The following is a 20,531-nucleotide window of genomic DNA, read 5'->3' on the forward strand; positions in this document are numbered from 1 at the left end:
AGCTGAGGAGGCACGTGTGACCCCGATCTTCCCAGGTAGGAGAGGTCAAAACCCCACCAAATATGGGAGGAGGGAGAGGACTGGAGGGGAGGCTTTATCTTTTCCTGCCATGGCTCCAGCCTCCAATTAGCCCTGAAGTGAGCCATTAACCTACTAATTACCAACCAATTAGCTCCAGTGGCTGGTGCTTCCACAGCTAAGTCTTCCTCCTCCTCCTCAGCTACAGGAGGGGCCCCAGCAGCCTCACTTCTCACCCCCCACAAACTGTCCTGGGGGGGAACTGCGCATCCCCTGAGCCTCCCCCCGTGGGTGCTGAACATGGACAACTCAGCAGCGAAGGGATGTGGCCATTCACAAGTTATATTTTTATCAAATGAGATGGAGAAAGGAAATCTCATGAAATAACCAGCTTTTCTGCAGGCCTAGAACCTAACTTGGCAAGATCTCCATTAGCCTCCCTAGTTTTATATCCAGCTAGTACCAGACTTCAAGTTTCTCAGCTCCAGCTCCACGTGCTCCTAATGGTCTTGCCATGCTGCTGTACGTCTTACCCATGGTTCTCTGAAATGTCACCTAATGTCATCTGCTCTTCTCTTCAAAATCCAGCTCAAAACTCCTTTTCCCTAGGAAGTATTCCTGCTTCGCCTTTCCAACCTCATCATCAATAGTCTGTGCCTCATGCTTCTAAGCACGCACTTGAGCGTGGATTAATAAATGTCTCAAATCTTCATGCTTGCCCGCGTGCAACCTCCTTGCCCAATCTAAGCTCCCAAGGGTAGTGCCTGCAAATCTCTCATAATGAGCATCCGTGGTTTGGTGCACAGTGAGGACTTGAAAATCCTGCTATTTCAATGATCTATTGCTATATAATATACACAATTTAATGGCTCAAGACAACCATTTTGATTGTCTCTTGAGATGGGAGGGTGATTGCATCCACCGGACAAATCTTCCATTGCACATGGTATGGGTGGGGGCTGCAGCCACGGGAGAGCTGGACCAGGCAGGAGGGCCAGGAGAGGTCATGCCCATGGCTGGTGCCTTACAGGTGTGGCTGGAAGGCTGGGTTCAGGGGGACATGGAGACAGTTGCATTTCCCTCTCTCCACCCTCCCCATATATTCTTAGGGTTTCTCCTTTTCCATGTATTCTCTTGATACGGTCTCTCCAGCACAAAGACACCAAATTTCTTACATATTGGCTCAAGGTCCCCCAAAGCACAAAATTGTTAGTTTCCAGGGATACTCAAGGCCCAGAACTGTCTCAGTGTCCACCACATTGTATTGGTTAAAGCAATCCACAGACCGGCCCAGATGGGACACCAAAGGAGGGCCAATCCCTAGAGCGGGACTGTAGGGACAACTGGTTGACCAGAGGACATCTTTGATACCCACCACCCCCTGAATGCCTACTAGCATTTTATAGAGGCTGGGATCTCCTTTTCTAAGGTGCTGAGATTTCTTCTAAGACTCATCCACCCCACACACAGTGTTTCCATCAAGACACACACACACACACACATGCACCCTGAAACCCTGCCACCCCAACCGGTAAAAATAATCAAATCCCTAAGATGGTGAAGCACATTACATGAGTTATGAAGGAGAGATTAAACACCAGCCTTTTTTAGCTGCCTATTTATAAGGTGTCTTAAATATATTATCTCGTTCGATCCTGATTGCCGTCCCCATTTCAGAGAGGAAGAAACAGGCCAAGCAGCCTGCTCACAGTGGTGAGCTGGGTCTGCTAACCTCCAGACGCTGCCATCATACCAAAAGGAATGATTAGACAATGAGGTAATGTTTCTAGTCTGGACAAATGAGGCCCCGAAAGGAGAAATTGCCCAAGGATCCTGATGCCCACCCCCTTACCCTGTAGAAGAGAACAGATGCCAAAGAAAGCACGGGCCTGGCACAGAGCAGGTGTCAGTGAATGCGGGTCCTTACCTCTCCTCCCCAGACCTGATTTCTTCCTCAGTTCACCATCACTGGCCCCAGGAGCGCAACACATGCTGCACGACGGGCATGACCGTGGCCTTGACCGACCCGTCTGATGGGGCGGAAAGCTGGAGGGCGAGCTGGAAGGGCCCTGTGCCCTCCACCTCATCCTCCCCCTCTCACGTTACCCAGCAGTCATTTGCACTCTGAGCAAACCGTTCCTGGAAAGCGGAGGAGAGCGACAGATTGATGCACTGACCGTGTAGGGCCAAGTGATTTATTTTTAATGTGACTAAACACGACACACACCTGCCTGTGGAAATGTAATCGCATTGAATCATTGGGGACTCAGGTGGCCATTTGGGCCAGGACAAGACAGAGAGGGAACAGGAGAGAGAAGAGAGGGGACACGACATAGGCGGGGAGGGAAGAGGGTGAGAGGAAGTCTGGGCCAGCTCCCCCCAAAAATTATGATTTTGACAGTGTCAGTGAAGCACCTCCGAGTGGGCCAAGTGCCCCCACTTAGCTTCACCGGTACCGGAAATCTCAGTTAGATCTGCATGTGGTCTAGGCAAGCACAGTCTGTCGCCCACCAAAGTGTGCATGTGACGGGAGCAGTGCATAAAGCGACACCAATCAATTTTACTTTAGTGAGAGAGAATTTAGAAGATCGTTTATAAAAGCAGGTGTTTTGGTTTTTTCCTGGGATGATGGGTATTAAAGTCTATGGGAGTCACTGGAGAGGAAAGGGGGTGGCGGTGGTTCTGGAGACTTTCTTTTATGGCTTTTCTTAATTATCACAGCTGCCTGGACTGAGGCTCTGCGGTGCCCAGGTGCTGTGGGCGCAATCCAATCCACATGCAACTTCATTCAGTCCTTGCACTGGGCCTGGCAGTTGTTCCCACTCTCCAGGTGAGGGATCTGCAGCCCAGCCTGGCCTGTTGTCCCTCTCAGCCCTCCAAAGTTAAGCTCCAGACACAGCAGCTTCTCACGGATTGCCAGTGGCACACAGCAGGCACACAGCAAGGACGTGTCAACAGAGTCAAGTGGCAGAGATGGGACATGAATGCAGGGAACCACACTCCATCCCTCTCTTATACGAAGGTCTAAGCTGGTAGGAAGTCCTGGGAAGAGGGGTGGCTCTGTGAGGTGATCCAGGGACAGGTTCTTTCCACGTATCACCCCATGATCTCCCCGGGGGAGGAAGGAAGTAGGCCAACAACTTCCTTTAAGGGCATGACCCAGTTTGACATGATGCCTCTCATTGGCCAATACTTAGTGAACTGTCCCCACATAGCAGCAAGGGATGCTGGGAAATACAGTCCCGAGCTAAGCCAGCTCGAATGGAGGAGGTCTGGGGCTAAGGGGAGAAAGACAGATGATGGATATTAGGAGGTGGCTAACAGTTTCTGGAACAAACAGGAATTATCAAAATTAAAAGTGCATATACCACTTGATCCAGTAATCCCAGTCCTAGAAATCTGTTCTTGGGATACACTCATATAAATCCACAAAGATTATGTATAGGGGCAGTACTGATGGTTTTAAAATATGTTCACAAATCCTGTGCACTCCTCCCTTCAAAAGTGCTAGACTTAGTGACTCATTTCTGATGAAGAGACTGTGGCCCAAGTGACAACTGTGTGACTTGTGAGCTTAGGTTGCAAGAGGCATTCGGTGCTCCCACCTTGTTCCCTGTTATATAATTCTCTCTGGGGGAAGCAGCCACCATGTTGTAAGAACACTCAACCTTGGGGAGAAACTGAGGCTCGCCACCACCAGCCAACAGCCATCTGGCCCACCGCCCCCCTGCAAGTGACTGTACCCTCCAGCCCTAGTCAAAACCCAGTGACCAAAAAAAAGAAAAACAACAACAGTGACTGCAACCTCCTGAAAAATGCTGAGCCAGAAGCCACCCAGCCGAGCAGCTTTCAGATTCCTGGCCAGCAAAAACTTGTGAGTGATAATAAATATTTATTATAGGTTTAAGCCACCGAGTTTTGGGGTAATGTGCTAGGCAGCAATAGATAACTAGTATAATAGTCGTCACTTCCTTGTTTGTGATAGCAAAATAAAAATTAGAAACACCAGAAATGTCCATAGTGAGAGGTTGAAAAACCATTAGGACTCCGCAGATTGGAACGTGCAGCTGTTAGGATGAGATAGGGCTCCAAGTAGACCGGTGTGTTCTGTGATGGACAGCTCCCCTGGACACATTATACGAAAATGGCAATTTGCACAACACTTATGGCATGGCCCCAGTTCTATAAAAATACCCCCAGAAAGGGTATGTACACACAGGCATATATGCAATGGAGCCGTATTTGTGTATGTTCAGACGTGTGTATTCACATGTGTGTAAATGCAGGAGCTTCCCTGAGGGACGGCGATGGAATGGTGCAGACCAAACTCTGGCTGGGGTTCCAGCTGGGAGGAGGGAAAGGAAGTTGAGGGGTGGGGAGCAGCGGGGCTGGAGTTGATGCAATATGACATTGAGATTTTGCTGTGTGATCTCAATCGTGTACGGTTTCAACATCTTCCATGAAAATGTGTTTACGTACTCCCTGTGTGACGGAACGAGGAAAATCATGACAAGAGAGAGAGAGGGGCAGGCAGAGGGTATGGAAGGCAGCAGACAAGAGGGAGAAGCATTTCACAGCTCACTGGGTCCTCACTATAGGCATCTGGTCCCAAAAAAAACCATGGAAGCCTCTCCATGACCATGACCTTGGCCTCTCCGTGACCAGGGCCTTGGGCCCTGCTGCCAGCAGGGAGGGGTACTCAGGAGGAAGAGGATTCGAACTATCTGACTTGATCCCTCCTTTTCCCTGAACCCTGCACTCCCCTTGTGGTTGAAGGGCTGGGGAGGGTGTCTACGCCCAAGGGGCAGGGCGTGAGAAGAGCAGCTGAGAGACATCAGGGGAGAAGGGACGAGGGGGATGCAATGGGGAGCCTGGAGCAGGGTGGGGTGTGGGGCGTTCTCGCTCCCCGGGGTGCTCTGTTCTGCTTGCCCTGCAGGAGCAGTGGCCACCAAGGAGTCCTCAGGCTCCTGAAGTCCGTGAAGATCCTGCATAAAGGCCCACGGAAGAATCAATCGAGGCCTTGAGACTGGAGGAGGGGGCACAGAGAGGCCCCAGAGTTTGCTCCCCTACGAGGTTGTAGCTGCAGTGGTGGGGCAGACAATCTGCTCTAGCTCTAGGATCTGGCCTCTTGGTCACCACCCTTGTCCCCACCCTGCCGAGGCATCTGCAGGAGAAGGGGACACGGAGAGGGCTCTGGACAGGGGATTGCAGACCTGAGACAAACCCCGTGTTCCCTCTCTGCCTCCTGCCCTGCAGCTGGGTACCCCCCCCCCCCAATCCGGGCAGCCTCACTTAATCCACTTCCCTACACACCAGAGATGAAACAAAGAGAAAGCTAACCTCTTACTTACCACCCGGCTCCCCTGCCTAAACCCTCCAATAGCTCCTCTCGGCCTTCAGGAGCTCACAATCAGGGCCCCATAAAGCCCCCTAGAGGCCCTAAACGTTACAAAGCCTCCGGAAGCCACCACCTCCACTCCATCTCTAACTGAAAGCTGAAAGCCATACGCAAAGGACACTTTACAAAGAGCTGATTTTCCCCCATCAAATGATTTCCTGGGCAACCACACGTTTAGCCCCTTGCCTTGCAGCGCACCAGCTTGAGCACCAGCTGACCCCGCAGTGGTGCCAGGCCTGCTGGGGTCTCCCCCACCTCTCCCCACCTTGCCTCCGCTCTGGCCCCAGCACCAGTCCCACCAGCCAGGTTCCAGTTCCTCTGAGGCTCAGCTTGCTCCCCCCACCCCCAGGCCTTTCCAGAGAAGTTCCCAGGGCCTGGCAGGTGCACCGGCCCTCTCCACCTAGCTAACCTGTCCTAGGCCTTCCCAGCGAGCTCTCACTCCCAGCACCCTCACCCCATTTCCCCCGCCCCAGCTTTCCTGCCAGTCTGCATTGGGGGCCTCAGGCTTTCTCAATCACAGGACTTACCGCACTGCAAGCCCATGTCGGGGGTCTGCACCTGTGCATCCTTTCCCCTTGCCCCGCCCCCCCAACAATTCATATGTTGAAGGCCTAACCATGAGGCTCTATTAGGAATAAGGAGGCAAATAAGGTAAAATGAGGCCATAGGCTGGGGTCCTGATCCAATAAGGCTGGTGTCCTTATAAGGTGAGACACCACAGAGCTTTCTCTCTCTAACCTGCACCAAGCAAAGGCCATACGAGAACAGAGTGAGAAGGTGGCCATTTTGTGCCCCAATAAATACATCAATATTGGAAATTAGCCACTTGTGCGTAGCAAAATAAATAGTGCCCAATAAAAATGCACGATTCATTCTGGCCTATGCAATTAATTAATCATTCCTTCACATTATTCAGCTTGTCAACATTTATTGAGCTCCCCCTATGCACCAGACAGGTAACGCTCAATACAAGTTAGCTTCCTTCACGCTAAAATGGACGTGGTGTCCACCCAACTTTGCTGGAACCCTAAAGGAAGCCAATTATCCTGCCCTTTCCCTCGGTGTCTGATTGAACTCGGCGTGCCCGTCATAGCCAGAGGAATATCACTAACAGGCGATGCCAGCAGGATTAGATCTGCGAAGTGTTTAAAATTTAGCAAGAAAGCTTTCTGCAAATGTCAACACTACCGCTTGTTCCCTGCAAACCAGCATTCTAATCAGCAGGGCTGCCGTTTCCAGCTCATTGAGCAATGACATAAAAAAGTCCTGACACGATCAGTTCTCTAGAAGAAAACACCAGAAGGCGGAGGGAGGGAGTAACAATCAGAACAGCCTACTACGTGCTCGGGGCAGTACTTTCTGCTTTAGTGATGGACACCCCCAATTCTTCCAACAGCACAGGTGGATGGAGAAACAGAGGCTCTCAGAGGTCACCCAGCTCCAACCACGGCCACTTGGGGGGCTGCCCTTCAATTTTATGTCAAAGTGGGAGTGACTGCGGAGGCGAGTCATAGGAAAAGAATAGCTAGGCTCCTCTCGCCTGGACGTCCCGGAACCCCAATCTTGTCTTCTCCCTCTTCAATTCCCCTCACAGGCCAGGTGTAGGGATGTAATGATTTTGGAAATTTTGAGCTGAAAAAGGAAATCTTTTTTTTTTTCTTTGCTTTTCTGTTCTGTTCTTTTTTTTTTTTTTTTTTTTTTTTTAAGAGAGAGATGTTAGGATGTTTGCCTAGTGGGTTCCTGGCATAGCACCTGATAGACTTGATGGGATTTCAAAATGAAGTTACTAATGGAAATGATACACTGGGGACTTTCCAAAGAAATTGCTAATGAAGAGCAGCCTGTGCTCAGTGACTGGGAGCGTTCTCCAGGTAGTCACAGCTGTGCGCAGAAGGTCTTGGGGCCTGGCGGGGCTGAAATGTTATAGTAGGGGTCACCGCTCAGATTTGGCTCTGTACAGGAAGCAGAGCCAAAAAAAAACAAACCTTTTTTTTTTTTTATAAAAGTATAAAAGCAGATGCAAAAACACGGTAGTCCAGTTGGCCACCAGTCTGTCCTTGGGTGTAGATCTGAAGACATTTAGTCTTGGACAGGCGGGCAGCTGGGTGGAAAGGCCTAATGCAGGCCTCCTGGCCAGCATGGGCAGCGGACAGCCCAAAGGCAGCAAGTTCCTGATTTCTGATCTCCAGCCATCCCTGAAGCCAAGGGCTTGCGGCAGCCCACTAGCATTACCAGGTGAGCTTGTATATAAATACAAAACTCGGGACTCACCTGGATGGATTAAATCACAATATTTAGCAGAGGAACCTGGGTGTCATATACTTGAGAGCTCTGCACGTGATTCTATCATGTGGCCAAAGTTCAAAACCTCTGATCCAGCCTAGGCCTCCAGTGATCACAAGAAGCAACTGGAGCATTCCTTCAAATGATTTCGCCAGGTCTCTCCCCTGGAGGTCTCAGATCAGTGGGCCTGGCAATGGGCCCGTGAATCTGTTTTTAATGAGCTTCCTGGTGCTTGTTATGATCAGATAAGCCTGGGGACCCCCCCCAAATATAGCAAAACGCTATATTTTCCTATTATTATCATCATCATAACCACCACTTCTGACATGTTATATATTTGTATTTGTGCGTATGTTACTGTCTCACAGTCATCACTAGATTGTGAGCTGGGGGCCGGCAGGGGGTGGGGGGAGACGTGGTCTTACTTGCTGTGGTGTCATCAGTTTGGAACAAAATGCAGGCAAAGAAAAAGAAAAAAGAAAAGAAAAGAAAAAAAAAACGCAGGCAAATCATCATGGGGCCTCCGTGGATGTTTGTTGAATGAATGAATATGTTCTTCTGCACTTTGTCACTTTTACTGTGTAAACCAAGTCAAGGATTGGATGGAAACACTGAAAGAAAATAGAAAATATATATTTTTCCCTTTGATTTCACTTTCCTGTATAGACCTGAAGTCCTGCCGTTAGAAACACAAAGATGTATTTTACATGGAACTTGATTTTCTTCATTCCATCAAGTTTGGGTATTTGGAGACCCAAAGACCCCAAGAAAACCAGAAATCTTTAGGAGGAAAAAAACAAAACAAAACAAAACTTTTTGAAGTTTTCAAGAGGAAATCCCCTATCCCTAACCCATTTTTTTTTTTTTTATCTGAAATTTCTAGCTCATTGTAGAATTTATTTACTGTGTCCCTGCTGTTTCCCAGTAAGTGCCACTGGGGATTCAATGAAAAATCACACACAGGACAGCCCCCAAAGATATCCCAGTTAGTGAGAAGCTAGCCGTGGAACTAGACAGTTATAGTACAGAGTGATAACACGTGTCATCAAATCTAAGATGCCTTCTGTTGTAAGATGTGCTGTTAATTCACGGTCCTCCAGGAAAAATGCTGTGGATGAAACTGGGACATGCTGTGGATGGTGAGCCCTATTCTAATTTCAGATGTGCGCATGTAGAGGGGGAAATGTACCTTTTCGAAGTGGTAAAATGTGTAAGTGTTGAGGGGTCCATTCAGACCCAAAGGGCGTTGGACAGAATCAGGGATGGGGGTGGAGAGAAAGAAGAATGAGGGTGCGGGAAGGAGAGAGAGTATGAGGCAGAGAGGCAGGGGGAGCAGCCCCTGTGCGGAGGGCTGGCCTGTGGCTGGGCTTTGGGTGCCCCCCTCCCACCCCGAGCTGCGGGCAGTGAGGTGTGGCTGGGGAGGGCAGCACGGATCAGGTCACAACTGCCGCATAGGTGGGTGACCTTAGCCTCGGGTTACACATGGAGCACCCCCTGTCGACCTCAGAACTGCCCTGTTGGGGAACACATTCTATGGTCGCCCCTACCACCAAGCCATCTGGAGATGTGCACTTGCTATTTATGCTCTCGGCAAGGAGAGCCATGCAGGGGTTGGTTGGTTGGTTTTTTAAAGATTTATTTATTTAGTCATGAGAGACACACAGAGAGAGGCAGAGAGAGACCCAGGCAGAGGGAGAAGCAGGCTCCATGCAGGGAGCCCGACGTGGGACTCGATCCCCGGACACCGGGATCGCGCCCTGGGCCAAAGGTAGGCGCTCAACCGCTGAGCCACCTGGGTGCCCCTGTTCTCTTAATTTTCTGGGTAGATTGTTCATCTGCTCCCTGGCAATGTTTCTTGGTGCGTCTTCTTGCCTGCTTTGTGTTTTTCCCCCACCACTCCCACCTCCACCAACCGCTTTTTTTTAAAAAAAAAAAGATTTTATTTATTTATTCATGACAGAGAGAGAGAGAGAGAAAGAGGCAGAGACACAGGCAGAGGGAGAAGCAGGCCCCATGCAGGGAGCCCAACATGGGACTCGATCCAAGGTCTCCAGGATCACACCCCGGGTTGAAGGTGGTGTTAAATCGCTGGGCCACTGGGGCTGCCCCCACCCCCCCACTCTGACCCTTTTTTTTCTTGTCATTGCTTTGTATAGATTACTCATCCTTGGAGCAGGTGGGTTATTTTGCTCTTGCATGACAGCAGCCACGGGGGGCTTCCAGGAGGGCTACATTTTCCTTATGACCCAGGGTCAATATAAGAGCACTTAGCCTTGGATTCTCTTTACCAACGATGAGGCTCTTCCCGGTTCAAAGTCTCTCCTGCTCCTCAGTGTTGCCACGGAGACGGACTGTGTCCTGGTCCCGCAGAACCCCTGCCACCAGCGTGAGCACCTGCTTCCTGCTGTTGCACATGAGGCCTCTCCCTTGCTCCTCCACTTGTGCCCCTTACCGTCCCTAAGACTCGATGGCCCGGTGCCCCCCCCATGCCACTTCCTCCTGCGAGCCCCTCTGCTGAAGATCCACTGTTTGGGGTCAACCCTGCCACCCATTTTGTGTTTTAGGTTTTACTTTTTTAGGTTTTACTGAAAATGGAGCTTGCGCTTGGTGTGAGATGGTTTCGGGTAAAAGAAAGGGGCCTTGCCACCTTTTCACCATCTTGCAAACAGAAGTTCTCAGCTGGCAAGGGTCTCGTTGGCTATGGCATGCGGACAAGATGAAGTTTTGGAACGTAGGTGAGGTCCGGAGCCCACAACCAAGAAAGAATTCTTGAGACGTCTTTGGTGTGAAATGGTGGTTTTATTAAATAAAGCACTGGGACAGGCCCCGGGGGCAGGAAGAGCTGCTGTCCCAGGCTTGTGAGGGTGGCTGATTATATACCTGGGAGTTGGGGGAGGTAAGGAAAAGGGAGATTTCAAAAGGATTTTCATATGCTAAGGAGGATCGAGAAATACTGGAGGCCTTGCCATTGTCAAGTCAAAGATTGCTTTTCCCTCTAGCAAGGCAGTAACAATAAGAAGATGAGAAACTTCCTGAGGAATGTCACACCTGTCTCATCTCCTTGGGGGTAGTTTGTGGGGTATCAGCTGTGCTTTGTCCTCAGCTAGCCCTGCTCCCCATCAGACAGACTGGAGGCAGAAAGATCTGAGGTTGGTGGACCGGTGAGGAGACTGGTTGGTCCCACCTTGGGGAGCTGGAGACGGGGAAGAAGAGAAGTGGATCCTGGACGGCCTTGGGAGGTAGTGTGGAGGACTCTGGCTGCTTGGATATGTGAGTGGGGCTGAGGGACTATTTCAGGGCCGGCTGCCCGAGCGTGTGATGTAACACAGCTTCCCTCTAGTTCCAGACCGCATCTGCTCAGGCTGGGCGCTCTGGGAAGGCCATCGAAGAGTCCTCATGGGGCAGTGAGCATCCCACCGCTTCCCTGGAAGGTTCCCCCACAGATGTCTGGATGAAACTCAGGACTGCTGGGAATGTCTGAGAAGACCCTAAGGTAGTCAGAAGCAGAGTTCCTTGTTATCCCCCAATTCCTGTCCTATCAACCAAGTCTCCTGATGATGACACCTGAAAACAGTTTACAAAACAAAACAAAACCACCTGGGTACCAAGATGCTCTGTAAAACTGTTGCCATCTCAGCATTTCTTGCTTTCTGGAGGCAGATGTGCCACCTTTTGGAGGTCACATAGTCCACCCCCTGCCTTAGAAAGGTGTTCTAGAGCATCTAATGTGCACAAATCGAACAGAGAGCTTTGTCTTTCCTGAGGGCTCCCCAGAGCAAAAATAAAATCTGATTTTTTTTCCCTTTAATCAGAATGTGATTAAGTCTTGGGCATTTCCTTCTTTTTTTTTTTTTTTTTCCCTTAATGGTCAGTCAGGGTTGAGAACTGAAGGCTTACCTAGTCCCAGAGATGGTCGGAGCTCAAAATTAGGAATTTGCTGGCTGCAGTTCTGTTCATTCCCATCCGGGAATACAGCTGTCTGCCTGTGTCCAAGATGAAATGTCATTGGATCTACTCCCTGGGGACAGATTGATGGCTCTTGACACAAACATCCAGGTAGGGAGCCTTTAGTATTTGGGCTGGGTTGTCTCGGGTTGTTAAAAATACATACTTTCACCTTGGCTCCTCCTAGGATATGTTTCTTGACCCAGCTCACACGATTCCAGCAGGTTTGGCCTCGATGCTTCCTGCACACAGCTTTGATACCCAGAACAACATTTTCAACTTAACATAAGCTGCTCCCTATTAGTGATTTCTTTGGAAAGGCTCCAGCAATTCCCCAGCTAGTTATTAGGGCTCTGAAGGATTTACTTTAGCAAGAATAATCCTGGGACGTTGACTTTCTGCCCCTAAAAAAATCTCAGGCTGTGTTCTACAATGGAATGTTACACAATCGTTTAAAATGGTGCTTATATAAGAGGGCTTTTAGGGAATTTTAAAAAATTTGGGAGCATGTTTATCATCTTGTGAAAAAAGCAGGATGGAAAATCATATAATTTCAAGTATGTTTAAAATGTGTGTGGAATAGATGGAGAGAGACCTTTCACCCCTCCGTCCCCACCACCCTATGCCCACCCCAATTTCCTTCCCAAGCAATTAAAGCAATATGCTTTTTTGCCAAGTTAATGAAGGATATCTTGTCATCTAACCTTGACAGAGAGGAGGTAAATGTTCTTTGGGGCTAATAAGGTCAGCGTGTTTGCTCACAGGAAATAGAGTTACGAGTAGAGTAATAGGAAGAATATTAATTTCTTATGTGTGTCAAGTATTATTTGTACGGTTGTGGGACTTTCTTCCTGGAAGAAATTAGTCTTGGGGTAGAGCAATAGGTCGTATTGTAGATGCGTTTTTGGGCGAAGCAGCTAAGTTTGGGAGAAAAATCCCTCCACCCCCCCACCCCCCACCCTCCATCCCTGGGCTCCAGAAAACAGGGCTCCTCCCTTGCCCCCTTGCACCCTCCTGCAGAGACCTACTAGTCATCTAGAGCACAAGCAGCTGGCTGCAGTGGAGACAAGCCACCTTCATTCAGAGCCAGGGGATGGGAATGTGGGTGGTGCAGGAAGGGATTCAAGAGTTCCTTAGGGGCGCCTGGATGGCTCAGCGGTTGAGCATCTGCCTTCAGCTCAGGTCATGACCCCGGGGTCCTGGGATGGAGTCCCACATCGGGCTCCCTGCATGGAGCCTGCTTCTCCCTCTGCCTGTGCCTCTGCCTCTCTCTCTCTCTCTGTCTCTCACGAATAAATAACATCTTAAAAAAAAAGAGAGAGAGAGTTCCTCATCTTTTGGAGAAGAGAGGTCATTCCCAGAAGGGGGTGAGTGGGAAGAGGTAAGAAGTGGGAGGGGCGGCAGGAGGACAGGAGAGGCAGAAAGACACCCAAGCAGGAGAGCTCACAGGTGCAGGGAATATGGGCAGATTCCTCCTCCACCTCCATCTTCACCTCCCCACCACAGAGGACCCCAATCCTGTAACACTTGGACGCTGTCTTCTGCTCTCATTCAGTACAGGATTGAAATCCTCCTTAAGGTCCCAGGGCCACTGCCAAGAAGGTTCAACCTCCCCTCTGGTGACTTGGGCCAAAGCAATAGAGGGCATGAATGGCACCCCCTTACTAGGGATGCCTGGAGGAAGTTCATCTCCAGATGCCCCCTCCCCTGAAGACCCCAGAAAGAAGCGGCTCACAGTAATAGTAATTATAAATACATATGCAGAGTAAGAAGGCGGGAAGGAAATAGGCTAAAATGTTAACCATGGTTCCTTCCAGACATCTGGATTATGGGTATTGGATTTTGCTCCTTCTTTATGTTTTTCTGAAATTGTTGTCTTCTTCTTCTTTTTTTTTTTAAACAATAAGAGGTATGTACTATTTTTAAAATCAGGAGGAAGGGCGCCTGAGTGGCTCAGTCTGCAGTTAATGTCAGCCTTTGGCTCAGGTCACGATCCCAGGGTCCTGGATGGAGCCCCACATCTGGCTGCCGGCTCAGCTGGGCGCCTGCCTCTCCCCTGACTGTGCTCTCTCTCTCTCAGATAAATATTTTTAAAAATAAAAATAAAGTCTGGAGGGAAAAGGGTTTCCATGGCCATTTGTCCAGGGAGATCTCAAGTCTGGAGGTTTCAGAGAAGGAAGGCTGAAGAAGGTCTGCAGGGGTGAGGACGCAGCACTTCTGGATCTGCCAAAGTGGTAGTGACCCCGAGAGGCCATCCGGTCCATCACCCTGCCTCTGAGCAAGACACTGAACTCTGTCCTTGTGCCAGAAACTGTCCCTTGCCTCCTCACCTCACCACCCCCCAGCAGAACCCCAAAAGAGGTTCGACTTCATGCCAAGTGTCCCTGTTGCTCTTGCGGTGGCTCCAGCGTCCTACCGGGGAGAAAAGAGGGCCGGGTCCTCCTGCAGAGTCTTTGCTCCCAGGTGGCTCTTAGAAAACCCAAGCCCCCAAGGGAAGACAGAAGTCCAGCTGAGTCCCAGGTGGGTGGAGGCCCTCCGGAAAGGGAGCCGCCTTTGTGCAGGATTGTATGCAAGGCCTGCTGGGCTGAGGGCAGCAGCTCCCTCCCTTTCTTCTAGATCCCCTTCCTTCCTTTTCTCTCTGATGCCAGGCCAGGCGTTCTGGGTACGAAACAACAATAGCAAGAGCTGAAGACTTGACCCTAGGCTTCCAGGCGCCTAGAGCCTGGCAAGGAAGTAAGACCCAGCTCAGAGAGTTGATTACTTTGCACAAGAGTTTGATTTCCAGAAGTTGTCCCTGCTCCCCATTGGGGGTGGGGTGGGTGGGGCAGGAGAGAATAAGAGACAAACAAAGCAATGTGACAGCCCTTGAAGAACAAGGATGTCACCTTTTAGGTGGGGTTGGAAGAAGAGGTCTGTGATGAGGCTTAGGTCACGCTGCATGTAGAAAGTTCCAGAGTGCCAGAGTTGGAGGAGAGATGGCTATGCTTTGGAATAATATTAGAATCCCTCCCTCCTTCCCCTCCTCCCTTTCTTCCCTGAATAAGCCTGCCAAAAGGTGTCCATGTCCTAATCCCTAGAACCTGTGGCTGTGTCACCGTATGCCCTCATGGCCTATTGAAGATTTTGAGATGGGGTGATTATCCTGGATTATCTGGATGTAATCACACTGTAATCACAGGGATCCTTATAAAAGAAAGCAGGAGGCTCAAATAGAGAGAAAAGGTGGAAAGAGGGAAACAGAGCCAGGGAGAAGAGAAGATTCTACGATGCTGGTTTTGGGGACAGGAAGGGGCCACAAATCAAGGTGGACCCCAGAAGCTAGAAGATGGGTTCTCCCCCACAGCCTCCAGGAGCCCTGCTGGCCCACTTTAGACTCCAAACCTCAGGCAGTAAATTCAATTGCTTTTAAGCCACTAAATTTCTAATAATTTTTATGGCAGCAATAGAAAGCGAATACAGCCTCCCACCGCCTTCCCCATGGTCCTTGTGAAGCAATCGTTTGAGCTACATCTAGAAACAAGACGTGCTAACATGTATCTGAGATTGTACAGTGAAAGATGGAGAAAACGTATTTGTTTCACATAAAATTGACCAAAATCTGATTTCCGTAAGTTTTTCTGTTTTTTTTTTTTTTTTTTTTTAAGATTTTATTTATTCATTCATGAGAGACACAGAAAGAGGCAGAGACACAGGCAGAGGGAGAAGCAGGCTCTTTGTAAGAGCCTGATGCGGGACTCGATCCCGGATCCCAGGATCACGACCTGCGCCAAAGGCAGGTGCCCAGCCGCTGAGCCACCCAGGCGTCCCTGAATTTTTAAAATTTATACTTCAATTTCCCCCCAGTTTTATTGAGATATAATTGACAGATGACATTAATAAGTTTTAGGTGTACAACAGGACGATCTGATACATGTATATCTTGTGAAATGATTACTACGATAAGTTTAATTAATAGTTTTTTGCTTTGTTTTGTTTTTTTGAGACAGAGACAGGGAGATGGGGGTGGGCAGAGGGAGAGGAAGAATCTTAAGCAGGCTCCACCCCCAGTGCAGAGCCTGACACGGGGCTCAATCTCATGACCCTGAGATCACAACCTGAGCCAAAATCAAGAGTCAGACAGATGCTCAACCAACTGAGGCACCCAGCGACCCCAAGTGTGTGTGTGTGTGAACAAAGGTCCATCTGACCAAGAAGCTTAATGACTTACTTTTGGTTTTCTTCTTGGAACCTCTCCATATTAATAAAAGAGAGAGAAGAAAGAAAGTTTTAAGCAGCATCATGAAAGTTGAGTCCTACATGAGAAATCAGAGAGAGAATCTATCACGGTACGTGTGTATTATCGTCTTAGGCTCCTTCTCGGGAGCCAGAGCCTAAGGAAGTATGAACATCCCCAGACCCCTGCACTGCTCACATGTGTGACGCAGACTATAGACACCCTAAAATCTTTTTTTTTTTAAGATTTTATTTATTTGCTCATGACAGATACACACACAGAGAGAGGCAGAGACACAGGCAGAGGGAGAAGCAGGCTCCATGCAGGGAGCCCGACGTGGGACTCGATCCCGGGACCCCAGGATCACTCACTCCCTGGGCCGAAGGCAGATGCTCAACTGCTGAGCCACCCAGGGATCCCACAGAGACCCTAAAATCCAAACATGGTTGTGTAGTCGGCCTGGTGACTGGGTCTATGGGAAGGACAGATGTGCATGCAGGTCCCGTTTTTGCCACTCACCCCTCATTCGGCCTCTGACAAGTCAGGGGACTTCTCTGGGCTTTTGTCTCTTCGTCTATAAAAATGGGGAAGGGGAAGGTGTTTGTTTTCAGGGTTACTGTGAGGTTTAAATAAGATAATGCTTGTGAGCTGCCCTGCATGGCACAACAAAGCCAAGCGTTCTCCTTCCTTACCTTTCTTTCCAAGCCTGAGGGGCTGAAGGGGTCCCTGTCCAGCAGGAGAGAGGTCAGAGTGAGCCTTTGTGTAAAAGTGCAGAGACCTCAGAGGGAAGACCAAAGTCACAGAGCCACGTGTCTGTTTCCACATCTGTGTGTTTGCCACCAGCTGGCCATCTCTGCCAAGTCACAGAAGGTCAATAAAGTTTGTGAGCCTTTTACAGCCGAGCAGGCTCCTTTTGCCTTCTCCCCGCTGCACATTTTAATGTCACTGCAGTAGCTGAACTCCTAGGTGTCGTTAACCCACATGCCAGGCACCCGTGACCAGGGTGGGCGACGAGCAAGCATGCTCTGTGCCCGAGGGCCCCTGCCTTGATGTGCTAGTTTTCTGAAACATTCAAACAAGAAATGGAGCGATCCGACTTTTAGCTGCTCCGGGTGGTAATAGGGGCTAACTGTACTGAGCCTAAGGGAATCCCAGGATCCGGAGAGGCTCAGGATCCTCAGAACTCTGCTCTACTGGCTGCCTCACACAGAAGCTTCTCTGCAGTTCCATTGCCCCGTGGCCCCCCGAGAGGCGCTGCTGCAACACCAGCACAAGGGGCCTGGGGCCCCCTCTGCTTTCCCAGACCTTCAGAGATCCTGCCTCTTTCCCCCAGGAAGCCCTCTTCTTCTCTTTCCTCTCTCCTCCATCCATTCATCTGTTTGATGCACGCAGTTCTGGGGAGATCTTTAGGTACCAGGCACTGTCCCAGGCTCTGGTCAGGCAGCAGTTACAGTGATACAGGCCCTGCCCTCAAGGCAAGGCCACTCTGGTGGCCACCGGAGCAGACAGGAGGTTGTAGAGAACATGGGTGGGACCTTGGCTGATATGGAATACATCAGTCGCCCCAGAATCCCTGAGCACCTAACGTGAATGGGCACTGGGGCTAGAAAGGTGGATGGATTCCAGGCCCAGAGTCGGGGCTTGGTTATGTCTTGGGGGACAGAGGGGAGGAAGGGTCCAGGCTGAGCAAGTTTCGAACTCAGTGGAGGTGGTGGGAACGGAGAGGGAAGCAGTTTGGGAGCGTGGGTTTGGGGGTGGGGTAAGGATGAGTTTGGTGTTAGATATGGTGGATTCCGGGCCTCAGCGGCACCTCTGAGGGCAAGGGGCCAGCAGGCGGTGGGACCCGCAGTGTCACGGCACAGGAGTGAGAGCTGGACCGGCAGTGTGGGTCCAGGGGTCAACGAAGGGGTGGGCGGAGGAGGTGGAAGGGGGTGGCCGCTCAGGAGAGAGAAGACCTAATAGGACACCATGGGGACCCTAGGCTTCAAGGATGGGAAAAGAGGAGGAGCCCCGAAGTCTAGGAGGAGTGGTCACTGAGGCTGAGGGCACGTGGAGAAACAATGTCATGGTGGCCTGTGTCCATATCCCACCTTTTAAAGATGTAATTAATTAATTAATTAGTTAATTAATTAATTTTTTACTGGAGAGAGAGTGCGCAAGCAGGGGGAGGAGTAGAGAGAGGGGGACAAGCAGACTCTATGCTGAGCGCAGAGCCTGATGCAGGGCTTGATCCCATGACTATGAGATCATGCCCTGAGTCGGTTGCTTCACTGTGCCACCCAGGCACCTCCCTACCCCACTTCTTGAGGGCAGTTTCATTTAGGAAACCACCCTTCCTCTTTTTTTTTTTTTTTTTAAGATTTTATTTATTTATTTGAGAGAGAGCATGAGCTGGGGGGAGGGACAGAGGGAGGAGCAGATTCCCCGCTCCAGGATCCTGAGATCATGACCTGAGCTGAAGTCAGATGCTTAACCAACGGAACCGTCCAGGGGCCCCCACCCTTCTCGTGTCATTCTTTGACGTGGTTTGAGTGAGGACGGTCAGTTCCAAGGCAAGTGTGTCTCCCGGCCTCCACCAGCCAGCTTGGTAAATTTAGGAGGGCCGTATAAGCTCTCAAGGGCAGTGGGAAGCAAGGAGACATGGATGTTAGTGCGGGAAGGAAAGGGCAGCTATTCTCAGAAAGAGGAATTCTTCTACCAGGAAAGAGACTCCACCTCCCCCCTCAACTCCCCAATCCCCCCAACCCCCACTTTGGAAAGACTAGTCGGGATGCGAAGTCAGGCACCAATGCGGCCATCCTAATTGCGAGGGTAAGCCTGGGGTGGCTGGAGATTGTCTAGATAGCAGGACAGAGAGCCACCAATTCTTAGATGACATTGTGTGAGCCCCTGGATCAAGCTTCACCTGAAGCTAGCCTCCCTCTAGTGCTTTTCAGTTATGCAAGTCAGTACCTTCGCTTTACTGTTTAAGCCTGTTGGACAGAGGCTCTGTTTATTTTGCTGCTTGCGATAAGAAGTCCTAATTAAGGCACAAGCTAAAGAGGAGGTCTCCCGGGGTCAGTGGGTAGAACACAGGATGGGAAGGAAGGTGTCAGGATTTCAGAAACTCTGACACTTCTGTGTCCCTGAATCATTGTCACCTACAGAATCACACTTGCGATCTCTTTACAGGTTTCTGTTGTTTTATTTTCTCTCCTGCTCTATCGCTTCCCTGACTGTACAATTAACATTCTAAAGCTGCTGACTCACTAAAAACCAGTTGCTGCTGGAAAATAGGTTAGACTCCCCCCTTTCTCCTTATGTTGCCACTCAGACACTGAGGGCATAAACCAGGGTCAGTGGCAGGTAACAGCACATCCTTGAGTCGTGTGTCCCCCCCACCCCCCCCATCAGATCCACCTTCCACACTGTGGCCCAGTGGGATCTCGAAACTGTGCATTCCTGTTGATAAAACATCAGTACTGGGCAGCCCGGATGGCTCAGCAGTTGAGGACCTGCCTTCAGCCCAGGGCCTGATCCTGGAGACCCGGGATCGAGTCCCACGTGGGGCTCCCTGCATGGAGCCTGCTTCTCCCTCTGCCTGTGTCTCTGCTTCTCTCTGTGTCTCTCATGAATAAATAAATGAAAACTTAAAAAAAAACAAAAAAACAAAAAAAAAACCACATCAGTACTTCCCAGGGCTTGCGGGAAGAAATCGCAACCCCTTGTATGGTGCCTGTGATCGCACACGTGTTCTAGATCCTGGGTCGCTCTCCTATGTCTGATACCATCCCACGAGCCTGGTACTGTACCAGCTGCTTGGAATCGAACGATCTGAACGTGCCAAGCCCCTCCATGCCTCTGGGCCTGTGTTCTGCTTCCTGCACGCTTGGGCAGGTCATTAATAACAACAGCTAATGTTTATCGGGCCCTTTCCATGGACCAGGCACTGTACTCACCGCTGCATGTGAATTATCTCATTTAATCCTTACAAATTCCCTGGGAAGGGTATCATCCCTCCTCCCCTCTCCGTAGCGTTGGCCCCTGGTCAGTGCCTCAGGTGTGGGGAAAGCTGCTGGACAAACAGATCTGGGTTCCGGATCGAGGTCAACACTGGAGTCAGACAAAAACATGATAGTTCAGAGGCCAGCAGTTTGAACATGAATCAGGGTAGGAAACCCCACCTCGGCAGACCGTGAGGCTCCTCCCCACTCAAGTAAGGGTCCTGGGGGCCTTAGAGGTTACGTGCCCTTCAGGGGCTAGCTGCTCTGCCCTGGACGGCACAGGTAATAGCAGATTTCCTATAAACCAGGAAGATTGGAAGCTCCACCGTGTACCCCGCCAAGCCTGTGAGTGTATGAGGGATCATCCTGGTCTTTGCCAGGGTTGGGAGCTAGTGTGAGGAGCGGGCTGACCACTCCCCTCTAAGACCCCAGAGCACCCTCCCCACCCCCCAAGCCTGACCCTCTTCTGCAGGGTGGGAGAAACCCCCAGTTCTCTACCCCAGCTGCTTTCACCTCACCCCCTCCCAGCCCTCCCCCTCCCAGACCATGCAGCAAAATTCCCCTGAAAATGTGTTTTCACAAAACAAAAGCCAGAAAGGGGAAGGAGATCTTTTGGGTGCTTGGCAACAGCAGCCTAGGGCTGGCTCACCCAGCAACAAGGGGCCTTGGGGAACGGAGCTCAGAGACTGGG

The 20,531-nt window shown here is 50.3% G+C and overlaps 1 long non-coding RNA gene across 1 annotated transcript in view; it reads right to left on the reverse strand.

The window, feature by feature from the left end:
• Positions 1-16,538: 16,538 nt before the first annotated feature.
• LOC119866927 overlaps positions 16,539-20,531 on the reverse strand; it is a 38,189-nt gene continuing 34,196 nt past the window's right edge. The window contains exons 3-4 of the long non-coding RNA XR_005381815.1: positions 19,796-19,949; positions 16,539-16,710 (exon numbers count right to left, since the gene is read on the reverse strand). This is a non-coding gene — a long non-coding RNA (uncharacterized LOC119866927). The remainder of the gene's footprint in view (positions 16,711-19,795; positions 19,950-20,531) is intronic.

This window comes from Canis lupus, chromosome 30, assembly GCF_011100685.1.
Source record: "Canis lupus familiaris isolate Mischka breed German Shepherd chromosome 30, alternate assembly UU_Cfam_GSD_1.0, whole genome shotgun sequence".
Taxonomy (NCBI): domain Eukaryota; kingdom Metazoa; phylum Chordata; class Mammalia; order Carnivora; family Canidae; genus Canis; species Canis lupus.